This window comes from Saimiri boliviensis, chromosome 12 (genome assembly GCF_048565385.1).
Source record: "Saimiri boliviensis isolate mSaiBol1 chromosome 12, mSaiBol1.pri, whole genome shotgun sequence".
NCBI classification, from domain to species: domain Eukaryota; kingdom Metazoa; phylum Chordata; class Mammalia; order Primates; family Cebidae; genus Saimiri; species Saimiri boliviensis.
This window is the reverse complement of record NC_133460.1, coordinates 58,168,639-58,188,871: the sequence shown is the minus strand read 5'-3', so window position 1 is coordinate 58,188,871 and position 20,233 is coordinate 58,168,639. Positions and strand designations below refer to the sequence as shown.

The following is a 20,233-nucleotide window of genomic DNA, read 5'->3' as shown; positions in this document are numbered from 1 at the left end:
AGCAGTCCTGGCCCAGGGACCCCCAAGCCTCCCACAGCCTCTGCTCAAAAAGCCTGGAGGGGCTGAGTCCCTGCGAAGGTTGATGGAGGCTCCCATATGTCACTCTCTGTCACCCTCTCACTGGCAACTCGCGGATCAACAAAATGGTGTCCTGCACCTTTAACCGACAGAACCCAGGGCCGTGCCTAGGCAGGCCTGCACACCGGTGTTTACCCAGCACCATGGCAAGCTGGAGCCCATTTGCCCGCAGACTTGCCTGGTGCACAGGCTGTGCGTACGAGGTCCCTGCCCTTGGCCCTGCCTGGGGAGTTTTGCCTAAGAAGCCCTGTGGCCTGGCCCAGCCTGCTGTTGCCGAGCCAATTCTCCCAGGAAGCCAAGTTTGTGCAGTGGCAACGCAGGTACAGCAAGCTCACAGGTGTCCTCAGACCACAGTAGCTTTGGGGAGGGGAGGGGAGAGGAGGGGAGGGGAGGGGAGAGGAGGGGAGGGGAGGGGAGGGGAGGAGAGGGGAGGGGAAGGGAGAGGAGGGGAGGGGAGGGGAGAGGAGGGGAGGGGAGAGGAGGGGAGGGGAGGGGAGAGGAGGGGAGGGGAGGGGAGAGGAGGGGAGGGGAGAGGAGGGGAGGGGAGGGGAGGGGAGAGGAGGGGAGAGGAGGGGAGGGGAAGGGAGAGGAGGGGAGGGGAGGGGAGGGAAGGGAAGGGGAGAGGAGGGGAGGAGAGGGGAGGGAAGGGGAGGGGAAGGGAGGGGAGGGAAGGGGAGGGGAAGGGAGGGGAGGGAAGGGGAGGGGAAGGGAGGGGAGGGAAGGGGAGAGGGGAGGGGAGAGGAGGGGAGGAGAGGAAAGGAGAGGGGAGGGGAGGGGAGGGGAGGAGAGGAAAGGAGAGGGGAGGGGAAGGGAAGGGAGAGAAGAGGAGAGGACAGGACAGGAGGAGAGGCGCTCCTGGGAGCCTGGCATGGCCCAGCCATTTCTCTGGCTCTAGCTGGGATGGGTAAGGGCAAAAGAAGAGGCCAGGGGTCAGACCATGCGCACAGTCCACGACACAAAACCGACCAGCTCTGTGTAAAGGGTAGCCATCATTTGTTATTCACCTTGCAGGGAGCACACTGGAATGTTTGCTAGATCCAAGTGCCGGGGGAGTCAGAGCCTGGCTCTGGCTGGGGTATTCTAAAGGTAGCTGCGATCCTGCCAAGCAAGGGCTGCAACACTGGTCAGGAAGCAGCGCCTGGGGAACTGGGGCAAGGGGAGGACCGATCCACTTCACCTGGCTGGTGCGTGAGTGCAAGCTGAGGCCTGGGCAGAGTGCGCAGGATGCCTAGGAGTTCTCCAGGCAGACAGAGCAGAGAGGAACATGATGTGCAAAACACACCCAAGTGAAAGTTCATCTGCAGCCAGAGAAGGAAGGGCACTGAGTGTCAGATGGTAGGTAGTAGAGAGGCATGAAAGAGTTTTAAGCAGAGTGGAAGAGGCGATAGATCAGGAGTGCCTCTTATTCAGGCTCACACTAGTAGCCAAGTGGAGGGACGATGGAAAAGGGGAAGCTGGAGGTGAACGCCTGAGGGAGAAGGCTGCTCCCTTGGGACGTGCAGAGGAGAGGCTGCTTTAGAAACATCCAAAAGGTGGAGTCCAAAGACATCAGTTCCCTGACTACATACTCCCATAAGCCATGCTCTGAGCAGGGCAAGGGGGACATGGAAACCCAGTGTCATGGGGTACAGTTTTGGGGAGGGGTCAAAATGACTTCCCAATTTCAGCCAGGTTGATTCGACAATGTCAGCCCACTCCTAATCCATGGTGGCTATATGAGGATTAGAACCAGGCTCCCCTTTCTCAAAACACTTTACCACCACCTGCCAGAATATCATCTAATACACATATAATGTGAGGGGACTAAAATGTGAGTACCACCCCCAAGTTGTGCAGTGCGCAACCTGCACTACCACACACAGCTGTCCTAGTAGACACAATGCCACTGAAAAAGCAACGGGAAGATGGAGGGTTAGAGACCTGGGGTTAAGGCAGGTAGGAAAGGCAGATAAAATCTAATCTAAAACACTAAGAAGTTAAAAACACTTAGCAAAACAAAGAACAACCAAAGCAGTGTTTACTAACCCTCCCTGCCTTTCTGGCATGAGAAATTCAAATAAAAAGAGAGGTGGAATTATTTGCTGTATGGAATCCGAAAGAGAAAAAATAGTCGCACAGACCAGGTAAATAAAGGAAATGCAAAAACGCACGTCAGAAACCACTGGTTTTAAAAGGAAGAGGTTGGCCAAAGGTATAGAAAACCAGTCCCGACCACAGAGCTTCCAAAAAGATTATCTAAAAAAAAAAAAAAAAAAGAAAAAAAAGAAAAAAAAAAAGAATCCCACCAGCTTAGGCAACAAAGCAAGACCCCCGTCTTTACAAAAAAAATTTTTTTTTTAATTAGCCAGGAGTGATGGCTCGTGCTGGTAGTCCCAGCAAGCAGAGATGGGAGTTCGAGATTGCAGTAAGCCATGATCACACCACTGTACTCCAGCCTGGGTGACAGACTGAGACCTGGTTTCTAAAAAATAAAATAAAATAATAAAAATTAAAAAGGATCAGGTGTGGTTGCTCACGCCTATAATCCCAGCACTTTGGGAGACCAAGGTGGGTGGATCACGAGGTCAGGAGTTCAAGACCAGCCTGGCCAAGATGATGAACCTTCGTCTCCACTAAAAACACAAAAATTAACTGGGTGTGGTGGTGGGTGCCTGTAATCCCAGCTAATCAGAAGGCTGAGGCAGGAGAACACTTGAACCCAGAAGGCAGAGGTTGCAGTGAGCCGAGATTATGCCACTGCACTCCAGCCTGGGCGAGAGTGAGACTCCATCTCAAAAACAAAAAAGATTTTATATGCTGAACAAGCAAACATAACTGTGTAAAATCTGAGAAAACTGGGCTTTATGGCCAACTGAACTATCTACATACCTGACGGATTTCACTCTGTCATTCAAGAAGTCATCAGGCTTTACTGGGCACCTTCTCTGCTCCATGTCTTGTCTGGGGACAGAGGAATAAGACCCAGCTGGTACCGGGGGGAAGGTGCAGGCTGAGGGCTGGGGGAGCCTGTGAGGCAGGCTGAGGCCTCTGCCGACTCTGACCAATGGCACGTGCAAATGGCAGGTGGGAACTCAACTGCAGGCCTGGCGTCATGCTGGGCATGTTGGTCCCTTGACCCCCACCCCCAGAACCAGGTGCTGCATGGCTGTGAAGGAGGGTGCCAGCCGCCAGGCTGTGGTTTTGTGCTTGGCTAACTCTTGGCTTCTGAGCAATGAAGTGGAGAGAGAAGAGACACAATGAGAACACACTGCCCACCCACTCAGCCCAGCTACCACAGGCAGCAGGCAGCCTTTAGGGCCACCCTAGGACCTGTGGCCCTCAGGGCACAGGCCGGGGTCTACGTGGTACAGCAACAGAACGCAGAGTGGGCAGCGTCCGGCACAGCCAAGCGCCCCTGGCAAACACTAGCTCCCGCCACCTTCAAGGTGAAGAAAGGAGACCCGGGGGCCCATGCAGGTTCAGGCCAGAGTGAGCCGGCCTGGATTCTCCTACCAACCCACCCTCCGGCTGCCTCACTCCCCCACCCACGCCCCGCCACCCTGGAAAGCAGGACTTCCCTCTTTGTGCCTCTGCAAGTCACAAGAATCCCAGTTCAATCATCAACAGCCAGCCCAGCCGCTGACCCTGAGATTCTGGAGTTGGCTGACTCAGGCAGGTATGTTCTTGAAGGAGAGAGGTCAAAAAAATGGGGAAACTGAGGCTCAAAGAGGGCAAAGGGTCTGCCTGTGGTCATACAGCAGGACTGGAGGCACAGGGATACAGAATGTTAGAGCAGAGAGCCAAACAATCCCAATGCCCTCATCTTACTGATGGGGTAAACTGAGGCTCAAGGATGGGAAAGAGCCTGCCCAAAGTGACTTTGAATTAATAAGAACCTCAGGGTGGCCATCTTGGGTTGATCCTGTGTGGCCAAGATACAGCTGCCCTCTTTGACCCCAACCTCAAGTTCAGGAAGTTGCAACACTTCCTTGTTTCCATAGTAACCAACTACTGCTCCAGGAATACATTGAAATGTTTTTGTTCCCTCCTCTGTGCCGGCCCTGGGCCAGGCTGTGAGGACACAGAACAGAAAGAGGGGGCGTGAAGGAAGGCAGAGACCCAGCCCCATGCAGTTGATCCCTTGCAATAAGAGTGTGGGAGGGAAAGAAAGGAATAGAATTTTCAGTGGAGAAGAAATCCTCAGCGCCTGAGAGTGTCAAGGGAGAGAGTTCAGAGACGGCAGTTTTTGAGCTGGGCTCTTAAAGATGGGTAGGAGTTCACCAGACTGGAGAGTGGAGGTGGAGGAATTGACATATGCAAAAGCCTTGAGGTAGAGACTAAACATGCTGGGAAAGTATGGTGCACAGAGTGGAGGATATGAACATGCAGGGCTGAATGCAAAGGAGTCAGCCGGAGAAGAGGAGAGAGAGACCGAATGCAGAATGTCAGAATTCCAAGGGGAGACGCGGGTATCAGGAACACCCACTACGCCTCTATTTTTCCGATTGTTAAATGGGCACCTGTGACAGAGTGCAGCACAGGAGGTGGCAAGCAGAAAAGGAGAAGCGTTCATGGACAGGCATTCCCAACAGGCTCCTGGCCACAGCCTCAGTCGATCTTTGTGTGTGTGTGTGTGTGTGTGTGTGTGTATGTGTCTGTGTGTGTGTGTGTGTGTGTGACAGAATCTCGCTCTATCACCAGGCTGGAGTGAAATCTTGGCTCACTGCAACCTCTGCCTCCCGGGTTCAAGGGATTCTCCTGCCTCAGCCTCCCGAGTTGCTGGGACTACAGGTGCGCGTCACCATGCCTGGCTAATTTTTGTATTGTTAGTAGAGATGCATTTTCACCATGTTGGCCAGGATGGTCTCGATCTCTTGACCTTGTGATCTGTCCACCTCGGCCTCCCAGAGTGTTGGGATTACAGGCATGCGCCACGGCACCCAACCAGTCTTTAAAATACATTCAGGATCTGACCTTGCCTCACTACCTACACTGAACACTGGTCCAAGCCACCAGCATCCTTTCCTGGGTTCCTATAAACGCTGCCCAGATGGTCTCCTTGTGGCCACCCTTGTCCCTTCAGTCTATTATCAGCTCACCAGCCAGAGATCTTAGAGAACACATCTAGTAGCCTCAGTGCTTTACTTACAATCCCTCAGTGGCTCCCAAATCACTGAGCATGAAGTCAGAAGCCCTTCCTGAACTTGATAAGGCTCTCTGTCCCTCATCCCCTGGTCCCTGATCACCCTGTTGACTTCCTCCCTGCTCCCTCCTTTCCTCACTCCATCTAGCCACACTGGCTTCCCTGCTTTTCTTATAGCACGCCAAGCATGTACCTGCCACAGGGCCTTTGCCCATGCGATTCCCACTGCCGGGCAGGCTCTTCTCCCAAATGTTCATGGAGTTCATTCCCCTGTCTCCCTGAGGTATCTGCTCAAATGCAGCCTCTTTAGAGAAGCCTTCCCTGCCCACCCCATCTAAGGAAGCTCCATCACCCACTCATCTCCCTATATACACCTTATCCTGGTTTATTTTTCTTCAAAGCACTTACTATAACTCAGCATGACATCACGTATTAAGTTGCTGACCTGCTGACTGTCTGTCTCACCTACTAGAATGTAAGCAGGGCCCCTGTCAAGGTCCCCAGTGTATCCCCAGGGTTTGGAAGAGTGCTTAGCACATAGTAGGTACTTGATAAACTTGACGAAGGTATGCCTTAGTCCACCTTCCTTGAGGAGCTGGGCGAGGGCAGGCGCAAAAGGACCCCAGACTCTGCCCTCCCCAGGGGCAGAGTGCCGGGGGCTCAAGCCCAGCCAGGAAACCTTGTTCTCAGGCTGGCACAAGGCCCCACCAGCAGGACCCTCCCAGTGCCTAGGCTCCCCAGACCTGGAAGGACACAGGGTCTGGCAGAGGCCTGGAGGAGTCCTAAGGAAAAGCAGCAGTTGCTACTCTGTCCATTGTCCCCTATCGTCCTTCACTCCACACAAAGCCTGGGCAGGCCAAGGACAGCATCGGGGACAGAGGGCGGAAGCAGACAGAGGCCAGACCAGCGAGGCTGGGAGGACACGGGATACTGCCTGCAACTCTGAGGCTGGATTCCTTCCCTTTCTGGCCTCCAGGCTCCAATCCGGGAAATGGGATGAGAAGGGGATTCAGTAAACTGGCTGCTCAGGTCCCCGCCGCTCCCATAGTCTGGGCATCTTTGGGTCTTCAGGGCCCTGGAAGGGGTCACAGCAGGCTGGATCTCAGACCACAAATTCAAGCCATCGTCCAGGCCACGGGAACATCCTGTGGCCAGATGAGCCAAAAAGCTGGGTGCGGTGTCTCAGGTGGGCTCCTGAGGACACTGTGACCACCCAAGGCAGAATGCCAGGCAGCCTCATATGAGCCAGGAAGCGAAAGAAAGTGTCCTGCTATAGGGCAGCGACCCCCAGCGGGCCCCAGGCTGGAGGAGCCAGCTGTCTCACCAAGACCACAGGGACACCTGCCTGCCTCTAGGCCCAGCGTTTTTGGTAGGCACAGCTGGAGCCGGAAGGCCCAGCTGCTCCGCAAGATGGGGAAGGTGAGTCCCAGGCCAGGCCAGCGCCACCGCCACAGCCATGGAGGCACCTCTCCCATGCCTCACTTCAGCAAAGGGTTTCTGTGGAATAACAGGAGGGGCTGGGCACTGGATAGATGGTGGGGACACCTGGATTTTAGCTCCAGCTCTGCCAGGGACTTGTCATGTGACCTCGTCCCCTCCAGGGTTCGACTCACCATTTAAATGAGAAGGTTGGCCCTGGATAGTCTCCAAGGCCTTTCTGTGCTGCCATTACCATCACTGCACATGGTAATGAAACATTACACTACCTGATACTGTGACGCTGGACAGCATGCAAGGCGCTGGCTCTCCCCTCGGACTCGTGCGACGGCCACCAGTGATACTGCCGGGATGAGGCCAGAAGTTCTGCACAAAGCCCAGGTCTCAGGGGCCTGCAGACACGCAGGCAAGATGCGCCTAAGTGGCAGGGGGCAGGGCCAGGCAGAGGGGAGCTCAGTGAGGAGCCGGGTGGTGGCTGGCAGCGGAAGAAGCACTACTCACAGCCCCTGGCTACCTCCGGCGAGGGGGCTCTGGTTGCAGTGGCAGGCGAGCACGCTGGGAGAGGCTGGGAAGACAGACTGCCTTATCAGCCTCCTGGAATGTCTGACCCTGCTTGACAAGCAGAAGCCAGACCACTTTCTTCCCCTAGGGCCCCGGTGAACCACTGCTGTGGCCTCCCCAGCCTACTGCCATGCCTTACGACCTGGGCTAGGCTATTTCCAGGTCAGGCCTGAGGTCTCCAAGCTGCCCAGGCTCTTACCAGAAGCAGAGATAATAAGGCCCAGGGGATATAAGGCCACCTCCTCCAGGAAGCCCACTCTGCCTACTCCAGCCTTAGACTCTGCCTAGAGAGAAGTCTCTGAGGAGGATACAATCTCTGAGGTAGAAAATAGAAGCTACTTCCTGAGAACTGAATTCAGCACATTCTGCAAGATCCTGAGAAGAGAACTAGGGGAGAAGTATCCTTCCATGCTCCATACAATGTGGAACTTTCTAGACGGAGGGAGCTGCTGGGGAGGCAGGGAGCAGCCTGTCCGTGGAGGCATGCAAGCCCAACTGGGAAGGTGCTCTGTGGGGATGCTGCAGACGGGGCATAAGTTATCTGTACGACAGGCATCAGATGAAGTGGTTGCCAAGGACCCTAGTGGTCTTGGGAATCAAAGGTGCCAGGAATACCAGAAATAGGAGCATCCAGAGCCTTCGGGTGGAGCAGAGCTGCCCAGGCCCCTCTGGGGAGCTGGGTAGGAGGGAGACCATCCGCAAGGCAGAAGACCCCAAGATTTCCGAAGCCCATGAGGATTCCAACCCCCATGCAGATCCACTCCTTCTGCCTGAAGGGGTCAGCCCCGCAGAGGAAGCACAGGCAGAAATGCAGGCGTCAACCCAGGCAGGTGGGAGGAATCAGAAGGCCATCCTTTTGCAGGAGATAAACGGACACCAAACACCAAACAGGAAATCACACCTGGGACCGGGCACAGTGGCTCACGTCTGTAATCCCAGCACTTTGGGAGGTCAAGACAGGCGGATCACCTGAGGTCAGGAGTTCGAGACCAGCCTGGCCAACATGGCAAAACCCTGTCTCTACTAAAAATACAAAAATTAGCCCAGTGTGGTGGCATGGGCCTGTAATCCCAGCTACTCAGGAGGCTCAGGCAGGAGAATTGCTTGAATCCGGGAGCTGGAGGCTGCAGTGAGCCAAGATTGCGTCACTGAACTTCCAGCCTGGGTGACAAAGAGAGACTCGGTCTCAAAAAAAAAAAAAAAAGTCATGTCCAAGCTTTCTGCTCTTCTCCCAGGATCCGAGGCTCAGGGAGGTGGTGGGGCTCGGGTGTGCCAACACACAGGGCAGAGAGGCGGATGGCCCAGGAGTCCCTTCTCTTGCTCCCAACCACCACAAAGCCCACTTCTCAGGGTCCCAGGAAGGCAGGGACATGAGGACTGTGAGCAGGGAGGCGGAGTGACTCATGAACAATTACAGAGTGCCCCTGCCCGCATGGAACCCAGCTTGGGCCCACGGCTCTCTGGAGGCCCCAGGCTGCCTCGCCCTACCAACAGCATGACAGCCCCAGCTAAGGGCTCCTAACCAGCTTACACCAGCCAGGCGTTCTGAAGATATTATGTGCCCCTCAGTGTAAGTGCCAGTGCTCCCCACATCCCCCAAAGAGGAACCATGAACCTGGGCGGGACCCACACGATGCAGCCTGCAGAGCTGAAGCTGGCTTCCTGACCCAGAGGAGCCAACTCCTAAACCAGTCCTGCCCAGCCTTCTTAGAAGAGGGACTGGGCGGGGACTTCCTTCACCCCAGTGCCAGCTCTTTCTGGGACACTGAATCCCAACATCCCAGGTAGGTCTCACAGAGGACAAGATGGGCTGGCTTCGCAATGAAGTCAGCTGCTGCAGGAGGCCACACCTGCCTGCCACTCACTCATCATCCCCTGGGCCCCCCACACCCAGCCCCAGTACCAGACCCTGTGGCCTTGGCCAAGTCCCTTCACATCCCTTGGCCACAGATTCCTTGCCAGGAAAATGTCAAGCTGAATTAGAAGCGGGGGGTGTGAACACAAATGTATTCACACCTACAAAGGTCACACAACTGAGATGGAATGGAAGGAGGGCAAGAAAGGCAGCATGACAGTTCCACTCCATTCAAGGACCAGGGACTGCAGAGCCTTGGATTAAGGCTGTAGGTTTTTTTGTTCTTGTTGTTTTTTGTTTTTTTGTTTTGTTTTGTTTTGTTTTTTTTGAGACAGAGTCTCACTGCTTGCTCTATTGCTAGCGTGCAGTGGTGTGATCTTGGCTCACTGCAACCTCCACCTACTGGGTTCAAGTGATTCTCTTGACAGCCTCCCAAGTAGCTGAGATTATAGGCACACACCGCCACGCCGATCTAACTTCTTGTACTTTTAGTAGAGATGGGGTCTCACCATGCTGACCAGGCTGCTCTCGAACTCCTGACCTCATGATCCAAAGGCCGTAGTTCTGACACTGTTTCCGGGTGTCCACACGGACTTAAGGATCTGAAATAAGGCTTCAGACCACCTCTCCACGAGAATGCACGTTCGCAAAGGCTTGCCCATAGGTTCTGGGGGTTCACAGCCCCCACAGGTGAAACAAAGCCCTTCTAGTTCCGACAGCCAGCAAACCTCCGGAGCCTTCCTCTAGGGACATGGCAGAGGCCCCACCCCTCTGCCCAGTTGGCCTTGCTTTCAGGACTGCCCGACCACAGATAGATTTGTGGTCTGGTAACAAAAAAAGGAAAGAAGGAGGCCAGCAAAAGTGATAAGACATGTGGAGGCTGGAGGATGGGTCAAAACGAGGTGGAGATGCGGAGGAAGCAGGCTGAGGCACCGTCCCCTCCTCCCCTCTGTGAAAGGGTCCCCTGGACAGGTGGTTCTTCAGCAGGTAAACCATCCGCTGGACAGAGCTGCAATGCTGAGCTGGAAGGGACCGTTTAGGTGGTATTTCCCAAAATGCTCTACTGGTCTTCTCCGTAGTTATTTTGCATTTAAAAAGCATGGGGCTGGGCATGGTGCTCACGCCTGTCATCCCAGCACTATGGGAGGCAGAGGTGGGCGGATCGCTTGAGCCTAGCAAGTTCAAGACCAGCCTGGGCAACATGGTGAAACCCCATATGCAAAAAAAAAAAAAAAAAAAAAAAAATTAGCCAGGCACAAGGCGCATGCCTGTAGTCCCAGTTACTCAGGAGGCTGAGGTGGGATAATCACCTGAGTCCAGAGGGTGGAGGCTGCAGTGAGCTGAGATTGCACCACTGCACTAAAAAAAAAAAAAAAAAAAAAAAAAAAAAAAAAAGTAGAGGGGTGGTGTCTGTAGGCTGGGGAAAGGCTGGGTGAGGCAAACTATTTACTCGGAGGTATCTCCTTCAGGCAAATAGGTTTGACAATTTCTGGAGGGCAGGGGTGTTCTGCTGCCCTCCCTTTTGCTTTTGGGGACTGGTGGTCCTGAGAAGCCACTTTGGAAAGCGACGATGTTGATTCAGCTCATGGTCTTCAGATGAGGAAACTGAGGCTCAGAGGGGCGAGTGACTGGCGAGAAGTCCCAGCTATCGTTCACAGCAATTCTGCATGATCGTATACAGTTGACAAGCCCAGTCCCTCTGCGGCCTCCTTCCCTTCCCATGGGAAGAGTCTAAAAGGGAGGTATTGTTATGAGCCTCAGTTTACCAGCAAAAAGAAAAAGCTTCTCAGGCAGGAGTCCAGATGCAATACCTGCCTCTCGAACACCTCTCCAAGGGGAACCTCCAGGTTGCCCTGGTAGGTTGAATTAAAATGCACTTGGGTTATGACTGGGGGCCTCTCAGAGAAGACGGGCCAGACCTTTGCGCTGCACAAGTGTGGGAAACGGCAGGGCGTTGGAGATCAGGAAGCCTGGGTGCCAGCAGGCTGCTTTGTGTGGGCCCCAGGCGCCACGTGACCTGGCAATCGACTTCACACTCTCATCTGTAAATCAGAGGTAAAACAATAGGAACACTGGTGGTGACAAAGACTAGGGCTACCTTTTCTTGAGCACTTATTACGTGCCAGGAACTAGGCATCGTCCATCTTCTCAACTTATGGGGAAGATAGTATGTTAGTTATTACTACACTGTTAGTTAGCCTGTTTTACAGATGTGTAGACCAAAGTCAGAGAAGTTAAACATTATTTGCCCAAAGTTACCGAGCTCACCAAGAGCGGAGCTGAGAGCCTCACCCAGGCAGTCTGAGAAGGGCATGAAACACATTAGTTGCCCAATAAATGCTGGCCATTATATTTGCAGCAGACCTTTGGCAAGCTGTTTTAAGGATGTAAACAACAGCCGCACACCAAAGCAAGACATCGATGGAAAACCCACCTCTCCTCACCCAGACCACAGAGCCCCCTACTCTCAGTGAGACACCCCGCTGCATGACCCGCAGTCAATCACCACGTCTCTGGGCTTTGGGTTTCCCCACCTGGAAAATAAGAAGGTTGGACAGAGACCCTGTAAGGGCCCTTCCCTCCTGCACACACCAGGAAAGGGTTTCAGGACTCTCCCCAGAGGTCTCTGCGCCCTGCCGATCCTCGGCTAGGTCGCTGAATGGTTAGAGCTGTGCCCTGTGCTTCCAGCGGCGGTCAAGGTCCACCAGGGAGTAGGGGTGGGAGTCTGGGTGGGAGCCCTGTGGACAGGGCAAGGTCCAGGCACCTGGCATCTCCTCCCTTGTCCTGAGCCCAGCTGGCTCTTCCTAGTGTGCTCTCACCTGGGGTGACAAAGGTGACTCTGAGCAGGTGACTCCTAGGGCGGAATGAGAAGGCCACCTCCCTGCTTCCCTACACACAGAGGAAGTGCAGGCAGGACCAAGCCAGTTGGCCATTCGCTCAGCAAAGGACAAAGGTCAGCTCTTGAAGGACTGGGTGTGGGGGAGAGGGGAGGTATGGGAAGCCACTATCCTCTTAGCTTAAACAGGTCCTGGCTGATGAGGAATCTCGTACCCTCCCTAGAAGGTATCTGTTTTACATATTGTTGTTGTTGTTGTTTTCAGACGGAGTCTTGCTCTGTCGCCCAGGCTGGGGTGCAGTGGTGCGATCTCGGCACGCTGCAACCTCTCCCTCCCAGGTTCAAGCGATTCTCGTCCCTCAGCCTCCTGAGTAGCTAGGATTACAGGTGCACGCGACCATGCCCGACTAATTTTTGTATTTTTAATAGAGACAGGGTTTCACTGTGTTGGCCAAGCTGGTCTTGAACTCCTGACCTCGTGATCCACCCGCCTCAGCCTCCCACAGTGCAGAGATTACAGGCATGAGCCTCTGTGCCCGGCCCTGATTTACTTCTCTCAAATTCATAATGCAACCACTCTGTAAAGACACATGCTGCTGAGCAGGGGCTCTAACGCCAGCCCAAGAGTGTTCCATGCTCCCCAGGCTGCAGAGGATCTGAGAGTGCCACTGAAAACTTCCCATCCTTCCTCCTCACTCTGAGCACTCAGAAGTGAACCCCACCCCCACGGTTCAGCTGGGCCTCTCGAGTCAGAGCCGAAGAACATTTATTAATGAGCTCAAGAGCGGCTAAGGGGGCTGCACAGGGCCAAGAGCACACACTCAATACATGTTTCATGAGCTAATGGGCTGGCGGAGACGCGGTTCCAGGCCCAGCTCAGTCACCCACCGCTGCTGACCTTGGATGAGACCAAATGTTTCTTTCCCTGGTTCAGTTTCCTGGGCTAGGGAAGGAAAGGCCAGACCAGGTAACCCAATGAGTCCTCCCTAATTTTATACTACAAGCTTAGCGGTTCAAAACCCAGAGCCAGAGAGGTTCAGAGTGGAAGGGGTTTCTAGATCTCTCCTGGAAGCTTCACAGCTAAGAGGACAGCATCACACGACCTAAGCGGGAAGCTCCGGGGCACACCATCCCCATCCTCCCTGCCAGCCAGCCCCTGGGGACTGGGAAGTCCGAACGGGTTGCAGGGAGAGAGGACAGATCTCCATTTAAGCCAGACGCGGAAAACAGAACTGTGGAAGGAAGAGCTGGGGAAAGTACAGTGTATGCATTTATTTAACACCCTCACCCATCAAACAGCTTGGCCATTTCCTGATCTGCATTGAATTGGAGGCTCCAGGAGGGCAAGTGTCTGGGCAAGACTGGCTGGGGAGGAGGGAGAGAGCTCTCAGGTCTCAGGGTCCCGGGCCAGGCAGCCTGAGCCCTGGCAGAGGCCCTGGCCAGCAGGGCCAGGGTGTGCCTATGTGTGCAGGTGTGCACACAGACAGGGCTAGGGGAGTACAAGACAGGTAACTGCCAACTGGGGAGCAGGCCTGGGGACAAATGGAGCCCCCAAACCCCTATCTCTAGGGGCAGAGGTCTCTGGAAGGCTCACTAGTTCCTGGAAATTCCAGACTTTCCCTAAAGTCCCTAGGGACAAATATCCCAAAGTCAGACCACTGGTCTCTGATGCTTCACCACTACCAGCCATCGAGGTTCTGAGCCAGTCTCTTTCCCTCTGTAGGCCTCAGTTTCCCCATCTGTACAGGGAAGGGTTTGAGCTGGGTGATTTCAAAGAGCTGTGTCTACTCTGACAGTCCACGATGCTGAGATTCTATAGAAAAACACGACACCCTTCATCACTCAGGCCCCCATCCTGGAGACCTAAGAAGGCAGTCCCCAGGCCCCCAGCCGGCTGTCTAGGGGTGGGGCTGGGGCTGGGGCAGAGCGGAGTCCCCACACCGTCTGTCCTCAACAGCCTGCCACAGTCGAAACCTTCAAGTGGTTACAATTACAGCTGGGCTAACAGGATTAGGGGAGCATTGAAATCTAAGAAATCTAATTAGCTCAGACACCCCAGCCTCCCCCAGCACAATCCTGCAGTAACTCCAGTGGCTGGGCCTGACAGGCTCGGGGCCCTCCCAAGCCACAGTCATTACCTGCACAGGTGTGCCAGGCTGGGCCAAGCTTCCTGGGGAGGTGCCAGCTCAGCCTGCTTGGCTGCTCCCTGGCCTGAACCCCGCCAGCTACAGCCTTGTCCTAGCGTGGCACTCAGCTGAGTTCCCAAAAACCAGGCCCAAGGGTGCAGGCTGCAAGGGTCAGAGGAACCCAAGGTCTCCCACGGAGTGGGTGTCCCATGTAGCCTGGGGACTGACTCAGCCCAAAGAGGAAATACAGAAACCATAGCAACCCGAGGAAGTGTACTGGGCCTCGCAGGGACTCGGGGGCTGGAAACACCCCTGCCTCCCGCTCCAGAAAGGCACGAAGCCCCATGCATAGGCCTGTGTGCCCCGGGCAGCCAAGGCAGGGTTTGTGGCTCAGAGCAAGCTCTGTCTGTAAGACATTGTGCCAAAAGAAAGGGACACAGCTGCTGGGGGCATGGACCATGTGCTGCCATATGGGAGGGGGAAGACAGGTGAGGCCCATCTGTGACCCTCCCTGGGAATGGCTCCTCCTTCACCTCATTCCCCCAGCCCCGATTTCTGGAGCCTGTACTGACTCTGCACCATATCCCAGCCTGGTTGGAGCGCTCACTCCGTGGACTGGAAAGGAGGCAGCGCAAGGCGTTGCCATCGATACGGCCTGAGGTTGCCACAAGTTGCTGGACCTCTTGAACTTTGGTTTTCTGCTCTGTTAAATGGGGATAATTCCAAGTAGTAACTAGCTTACACTGTTGTTACTGGGGTTAAACAAAGATGGACAAAGCTTCTAAATCCATCAAGAACCATACAAAGGAGAGGGGCTGTGGTTATTACTGTCATCACGCGCCCCGTGGCAGGCAGCCAGCTGGTAGTGGTTAATTATTTATTTGGACTGATCTTCCTTCCGGCACTGGACTGTGGGCTCCTGAGGAACAGGAACTGCCTTCCACACTTCTGGTCTCTCCCAGGACACTATCTTCATCCACAGTCAACACCTGTGGCATCCGTGAGCAGCCCCTGAGCCAACCCCACCCCTCATCATGCACCCCCTTCCTTCTCATACCCTGCTCCAAGGAAAGCGCCCAGAGGCAAACCTGGCACACAAGGGCAGATGACAGGGGGATGCCCCCTGGCAGACTCTTCCCCCCACAACAGGTCATTCCCAATAAGGGCTAGAAGCAGCCATCTGAACGTGTCTCCCTACCTAGGAGCCAGCCTAGGCAGCAGTCTTGAACCCATGATCATTCAGGAAAGAACGAGTCTATGGTCTGGAGGGCCTCCAGCATCTCAAAACCAGAGTAGGGTCAGGAGTGGATTTGCAGAAGGCATGCAGCAGAACACGCTAACACGCACAACTGCCCACTGAAGGCAGAGGCTTCCAAGAGGTAATGAGTACCCTGTCTTGGAGGGCATGCAAGCCAAGGCTGGACAACCAGCTGCCACATAAGTAGGTCTGGATGAGAGCAGCTTCTGGAAAATGCTTCCAGCACCTCCAATCCAATCCCTCTGTGTCCTACCCATTCTGTACCCAGAGCCTCCCAGGCCTTCAAGGGACACATGCCTAGGGGACTCATGCCCACATCTGCCTCATTCTCCCAGCAACCAAGTGGGATGGGCCAAGTTCTGCCCTTGGACCCATTTTACAGATCAGGAGACTGAAGCCCACCACAGGAGAGTTACTGGCCCAACACAGATAGACAGCTACAGCCTCCTGCCACCTTGGTTCTCTCCCCCATCTCCTCTGGTAACAGGGGCCCACTCAATCATGATGGGGTCTGGACTCTCCACAGAGCCTATGGCTATGACTGCTTTTCTCAGCCTCCCTTCAGACCCTCTCTAAAGGTAGGGCCCAACCTCAGAATCCCATGGAGCTTACAGCCAGGAGGGTGGCTGCCTCCCCATCCTGAGAGACTCTTAAGGACAAAGAGCACTTCTCCACAGGGCATGGGCAGAGGGCACTGTGTCCTGCTAAGAGGTCAGAGCTGTCGCCAGGCAAGGCTGCAGCGGTGTCCTGGGTAATTGTGGCAGCCCTGCCTTTGTTGTCCACACAAAATCTAAGGAGCCTCATAAAGACCAAGCAGCAGCGACAGGAGCCAGGCCAGGGCCCTGGGGAGCAAAGTTATGAATGAAAGTGTAGGGGACCCAGCCACGACCCACGGGCCCTGCTTCCTGGTCCCAAGACCAAGTGTTCACAGAGGCTTCCGGAAATTAACTAGTTGGTGCCCAAATTTCTTACAACAACGCCTCACCCTGAGGCCAGGGTCATGGCCACTCACTGGACCCTCTAGGTCAGTGGCTTTATATGCAGGTACTCTTGCGACAAAACTCTCAGGATGCAACAGGCCTCCAAGTGCCTTCCTTCCTTGATCCCTCCACCCCTCCCCCATCAGGAAAAAACAGGAAAAAAAGTGAAGTTTGCAGTTCTTCTCAGTTGGGTCCTCGCCCCTGCAATTTTCTGGAATGAGTCAACGGTGGACACCTGTCCTATGTTGGAGGCATGTCTTAGGGGCCGGGGATGGAGACAATATTGTGTTACTGTAACTAGGGAAGTGAGCGTGTGCGCGTGAGAGTGAGAAACTGTAGTTAAGTCGCCAAACCCCACAGTTTCTGGACCTTTCTTCATTTTGCTCCTGGCTGTGAGAGAAACAAGAACTCTCCTCCCCCCTTTCCTTAGGAGGGAAAAGGGACATTTTGTCCCCACGAAGAAGCCAGCAATCCTTTTCTGCATAGACAAGTCTATTTATTCATAAGACCTGTGATTTCTTATTCCCAACTCTTCTCAGTAAGCCCTACCCAAAATGCCAAATCCACCTCTTGAATCCACTCCCTACTGCTCCCTTCTCCTCCCCCCGCCCCCCACCTCCAGTCACTGCCACCAACTCTCAGAAGTCTAAACTTTTGAGATTTACATTTGAAAACAGCGTTTCATAACCTCGTGATTTGGGACAAGGAGCCGCTTCTGTCCTTTGGGGGAAAACAAAACCCAACCGAAATCATTAGGCTCAGAAGAAAACACCATCTCCCTCCAAATGCATTCCCCGGGCCCCCAAGTCACACGTGCTCTGTAGCAGATAGGGCTTTCAATGTGTCTTTTGTTTGATGCTGGTGTTTCAACATCCTCGACTTCAAGAGGGAAAGGTCAGCCCAAGGCTCGGGGTATTCACAAACCCACCCGGCCTCTGCACTGGGGCCAGGAACCGGCGAATGAGGGGCCAGGAATTTCCCCCTCTCGGGACCCCCTCACAAAGCGGCCGGGACAGAGAAGGCTAAGAGCCTGCTCTCTCATCTCAACTTCCCCGATAGCTCAGCAGCAGCTTCACACTCCCGGGACCCTACCAGCGCCAGCGAAGGCAGGCTGGAATTCACCAGCGCCAAGCTGCCCGGCTCTCCAGCCCCAGCGCCTGACTCTTTATCTACACCTTCAAAAACAATAATAAGCAAACCCAGGCACCTCTGGGAACAGCCTCTGGCCTCCCGCCCTGCCCGGTGTAACCAGCCTGTCCTCACACCCACCAGGGAGGAGGAGTCGGCACTGGTTAACCCTCTGGTCTACCAGGCCCGGTTCCCAGGTTGCAGCAGGGAGACAAACTGTTGCTCAAGAAAATCCTTCAGAAAACCCTTGGCACCAGGAGGCAGCTCGGAGCGGCTCTGCACCCGGCGCGGAGCCAGGGGCTTCCACAGGCGGTCGTCCACTGTCCTTTTAAATCACTGGGGCTGGGCCCTACTCTCCCATGCCCTGGGCTGTCCACCCAGAGGGCTCCAAATGTCCGTGGCAGAGCAGAGAGGAGGGAAAGGCTGGCCGAGCCGTGCCCTCACCCCGCCAGCCCAGCCGCCAGCTTCTTGGAGGACCTCTGAGAGAACATTTGTTTGGGCTGCCAAGTTAAATCTTCCTCCCTCATGTCAGGGCATTGGAAAAGCAGTCAGGGGAGAGGAGAAGGGGGAGAGCGCGCGGGGGAAGGAGCAGCGGGAGGGAGGGAGGGAGGGAGGCAGGCGGGCAGGCTCAGAGCCCCAGTTACTCGGGCACAGCCAGCCCAGGAAGCTGGTGGCTCCCGGGCAGGCGCAGCGGGAGCTCCGGGCACCGAAGCAGGGACCCAGTCGCCAGGCCTCCCCCGGTCAGGCAAGGGTACCAAGCACCCTTGGCCCACCCGAGAGTGGCTCTCGCTCAGTGACCTGCTGGAGGGGCTCGAGGTGGGAAGGGAAGGCAGAGGACGAAAAAGTTTGCTGCAGGTAGAGGGGTAGGGCAAGGCGGCGGTGCCGACGGGCTGTCCCCCGGGGAGGGGTGGGGGGCCCCGCCTGGGTGCCCTGGCGCGCTCCCGTCCGCCCGCACTCCCGCCCGGGTTGTTTACATTCCTGGAGTGTCTTTTAAACCCCGGGCAGAGGCCGGCTCCTGGCCTTCTCCGGCGGCTCCGGGGCAGTCTCCCGTGAAAATCTGCTGGCGCACAATGGCCGAGAAGGCGGCCGCCCCTCGCCCGCGCCCCCACCGCTCCAGGGCGGGGAGCCTGCCCTCCGCACCGCGTCCTCTCCCCGCCCGGCCGGCTTCCTGGACAGATGTCCCCGGCGAGGGGGCGACGCGCGCCCGCTGCCCGCGCCCTAGACGCGGAGGCCGCGCTCCCCACTGTTTTTTTCCCAGCCCAGACGCCAGGAATGTGAAACAAGCTTCCAGAGCCCGCCTCCCCCCCGACCCCGGCTCCAGCCCCGGCCCCCCAACCGCCGCCCCGGCCGGCCTCCCACTCCCTCGGGGCCACCGCCGCCGGAGACGAAGAGGAAGAAAGAACACCGGGATATTACTTTCGTATTTGCAACGCGCGCGCGCACACACACACGCACATCTTCCCCCTGGGCTCTCCTCCTGGCCGGGGCAGCCCCGTCCAGGCGTTGGCCTGAGCGCCCCTCGGGCTTCGGAAGCCCTAGCAGAAGCCCTTACACACACTCCTCCGCGTTCCTCGTTCGTACCGCGCGCCGCCCTTCCCCGGGCAATTCCCACACAAACAACTTAACCGCGCCCCCACCTACCATTTACAAAAGTGTATGTTTTCCCTGGAAATTCAGACGCACAACTTAACACCACCACCCCTTGCCACCCTGAAATCCAGAGCCTTCCCCAGTGGTTCCCGTACACACACTGGCGCACAACTTCGCATCTCCCCAGAGGAGGCGAAGGAGACCGAGGCGGTCCTTCCCCGGTCCTTCCCTCCCTCCTCCGATTCCCGGTCCTGCCCGGCCCCCGGGTGTAGAGAGCGAGGGCTGGAGGCGCGCCGGCAGGAGGCGGGCACCGGGTCCGCGCGCGCACGACCACACTTACGCCCCGCACACCCCGACAAACCCGGCCCCCGCGCGCAGCCCAAGCCGGCTCCGCACAGCCGGGAGCTCGCCGGCCGCTGGGCCTCCGCCCCCCGCCACCAAGGGGAGCGGAGCAGAGCCCGCGCCGCCAGCCGGTCGCCCCGCTCCGGGGGACTCTTTAAGGGAAAAGCCCCAGAACCCAGCACCCCCACGCTTGCGCCCCCAGTCCGCCAGGAGCCGGAGGTAGCTGCGGAGCCAGCGGGCGCCTGGCTCTGGCCCCAAACTTACCGGGCGCTGCGAGCGCCGCTGCCGCCGCTGGAGGACGCGCCGCCGCCACCGCCGGGTAGGGCAGGCTCGGGCCGGGAGGAGCGCAGTGAGGGCGCCGAGATCCGCTCGGCTCCGGCTCCCGCTCCGCGCCGGCTGGGGCTGGGGTCACCGCGCTGCGCCGGCTTTGCTCGCTCGTTCGGCCGCCCGATCGCTGCTCGCCCGCCTGCCGCCCGGCCGCTCGCTCTCCCCGGCGCCCGCCGCCGCCGCTCGCTTTTTTAATGTCCACAGACAGTGAAAAGGAACTCGGCGTTAGGGGGTGAGTAAGTGAATCAACTCGCCCGGAGCCGAGCAAGTTGAAGTGTCAGATTACATTGGCTATTCTATTTCCAAAGGGCCCCGCGCCGCCGGCCGCCCGCAAAAGCCGGTGCGGAGTCAGGCCGGAGCGGAGCGCCGCGCCGTGCCGCCGCCGCTAACAGCGCTCGGCTCGACTCTGCTCCGCTCGGCTTGGCTGGCGCTCTGCGCTCTAGCCGCGAGCTCTCTTTCCCCTTTCCTTTCCGCCTCTCCTCGTTCTCTCCCTCGCCTTTCCTTTCCCTGGTCTTCCTCGCTTTCTTCCCCGTTCCTCGGTGCCGGCGCTCTCCAAGCTTTTCTCCTCCTGGCTCCCGGTTCCCCGCTACGCA

General features: G+C 56.4%; 1 protein-coding gene across 7 annotated transcripts in view; it reads right to left on the bottom strand.

Annotated features, from left to right (window-relative positions):
* ZMIZ1 (zinc finger MIZ-type containing 1) overlaps window positions 1-20,233 on the bottom strand; it is a 240,283-nt gene extending 220,050 nt beyond the window's left edge. For 5 of the 7 annotated variants that reach the window (XM_039477944.2, XM_039477943.2, XM_039477942.2 and 2 more), the window contains exon 1: window positions 19,578-20,233. The gene's annotated coding sequence lies outside the window, so the exon portion shown is untranslated. The remainder of the gene's footprint in view (window positions 1-19,577) is intronic. The other 2 variants (XM_039477947.2, XM_039477948.2) reach the window with 1 other exon arrangement.